Below are 2,757 nucleotides of genomic sequence, written 5' to 3' on the forward strand. Positions count from 1 at the left end.
TTATGGATAACATTGAGAAGAATGGGAATTCCAGAACACTTAATTGTACTCATGAGGAACCTGTACATAGACCAGGAGGCTGTCGTTTGAACAGAACAAGGGAACACTGCTTGGTTTAATATCAGGAAGGGTACGTCAGGGCTGTATTCTTTCACCATACTTATTCAATTTGTATGCTGAGCAAATAATCTGAGAAGCTGGATTATATGAAGAAGAATGTGACATCAGGATCAGAGGAAGACTCATCAACAGCCTGAGATATGCAGATGACATAACTCTGCTTGCTGAAAGTGAGGATGACTTGAAGCACTTACTGATGAAGATTAGACTACAGTCTGCAGCATGTATTACACCTCAATATAAAGAAAACAAAAATCTTTATAACAGAACCAATAAGCAGCATCACAATAAATGGAAAAAAGATTGAAGTTGTCCAAGACTTCTTATTACTTACTTCTACAATCAACGCCAATGGAAGCAGCAGTCAAGACATCAAAAGACGTATTGCATTGGGCAAATCTGCTGCAAAAAACTGCTTTCAAATGCTGAAGAGAGAGCAAAGATATCTCCTTGAAGACTAAGACATGCCTTAACTAAAGCCATGGTATTTTCAGTCACCTCATATGCATGTGAGAGCTGGACAGTGAATAAGGAAGACTGAAGAGTTGATGCTTTTGAGTTGTGGTGTTGGCAAAAAATACTGAAAATGCCATAGACTGCTAAAAGAATGAATAAATCTGTCCTGGAAGAAGTGCACCCAGAATGCCCCTTGGAAGAGAGAATGGCCAGACTCCGTCTCACCTACTTTGGTCATTTTGTTGGAAGGGATCATTCCCTGGAGAAGAATATCATACTTGGAAATGTGGAGGGTCAGCGAAAAAGGGGAAGGCCCTCAATGAGATGGATTGACACAGGGCCTGCTACTATGGGCTCGGATATAGCAGGGATTGCGAGGATGGCACAAGACCAGACGGTGTTTTGTTCTGTTGGATGTAGGGTCGCTGTGAGTCAGAGATGACTCCACGGCACCTAACAACAAGAACAACAACATCATGTCTGGTGGCAATACGTTCTCTGGAAAAAAATAAGGCAGGGTGCGGGCAGCTGCAGAAGATTGAGGGATGGAGGAGTCCTTTCGGAAGTGAAGTCAAAGACATGCTGAGGGCTTTTGTGAGTTACTCAGAGCTAGTCTAGAATGTTCATTTGTCCTTCCTGGACGATGGAGGCAGCTGTGACCTCTTGCCTAATAGAGTGTAGCTATGAAACAAACAATGGCTACTTTGCGAATAAAAAGGGGAAATACCTGAGCCCTCCAATAATGACTGTGGCTCTCCTTACCCCTACCCCTCTCCTGTTTTGAATGTGCCACAATGAACAGTTGTCCCAAGGAATTTGAAATATGACATGCAAATGTGTATGGAAATAGGAAAATGTATTTTTGAAAGAGCCGGCATCTGACCCGCTGTAAGGTGAAGCCTGCATTGTTTCCTAGCTCCTGCCCCAAGTCATGACCTCCATTCAGTATCTCTCTTTGTTGTTGTTGTTAGGTGCCATCGAGTCAGCTCTGACTCATAGCGACCCAACGTACAACAGAACGACACTCCGCCTCATCCTGTGCCATCCTCACAATCCCTGCTGTGCTTGAGCTCGTCACTGCAGCCACCGTCTCAGTCCATCTCTTTGAGGGCCTTCCCCTACTTCGCTGACCCTCTACTTTACCAAGCATGATATCCTTCTCCAGGGAATGGTCCCTTCTGACAACATGACCAAAGTAGGTCAGATCTCTCTATATACTCCTAAATCTCTAGGGCACACTTCCTGCCTTTGGCGTAATGATTATGAGCATGGCTTTTGGCTGAGCCAGGCCTGGGTTTGAATCCCAGCTCTGGCACTACTAGTTGTGTGACCTTTGGCAAGTGTCTTAAACAATAGAGTCGTCATTTATAATCATCTCTATTTCATGGAGACTAAATGAGATAATACTCAGGAGCTCTGGTAGCATAGTGCCTAAGGCACTTGACTGCTAACCAGAAGGCTGGAGGTTCAAACCTACTAGCCACTCCTCAGAAGGAAGATGGGGCAATCTACTTCCATAATGATACTGCCTCGGAAATCCAAAGAGGGGTCGCTATGAGTCGGGTCTGACTCGACGGCACATAACAACAACAACAAATGAGATAATATAAGTAAGAGCACTGGTATCATTTTCAGCATCAAAGTTTTTAATTTTGATAAAGTCCAATTCATCTATTGTACCATATCTAAGAAGCTTTTGCCTAACCCAAGGTCATGAAGATTTACTTATATATATATATATATATATTTTTTTTTTTTTTTCTTTTAGGAGTTTTATAGTTTTAGCACTTACATTTAGGTCTGTGATCCATTTTGTGTTAATTTTTGTGTATGGTGAAAAAGTGGGTAAAGAAGGGATCCTACTTTTATATGTGGATATCCAGTTGTTTCAAGGGGCCCTCATGGCACAGTGGTTAAGCGCTCAGATACTAACTGAGAGGTTGGTGGTGAACCCCCAGTGGCTCTATGAGGAAAAGATGGGTCATTCTGCTTCTGTAAAGATTATAACCTTGGAAACCCTATGGAGCAGTTCTACTCTGTGCTATAGGGTTGCTATGAGTTGAATCAACTCACTGGCACACAACAACAACAATATCCAATTGTTCCAGCACCATTTGTTGAAAAGATTCTTCTTTCCCCCCATAGAATTGTCTTGGCACCCTCATTGAGAAACAGTTGCCC

This window comes from Orycteropus afer, unplaced genomic scaffold (assembly GCF_000298275.1).
Source record: "Orycteropus afer afer isolate SDZICR_OR568_19922 unplaced genomic scaffold, OryAfe1.0 scaffold00020, whole genome shotgun sequence".
Taxonomy (NCBI): Eukaryota; Metazoa; Chordata; class Mammalia; order Tubulidentata; family Orycteropodidae; genus Orycteropus; species Orycteropus afer.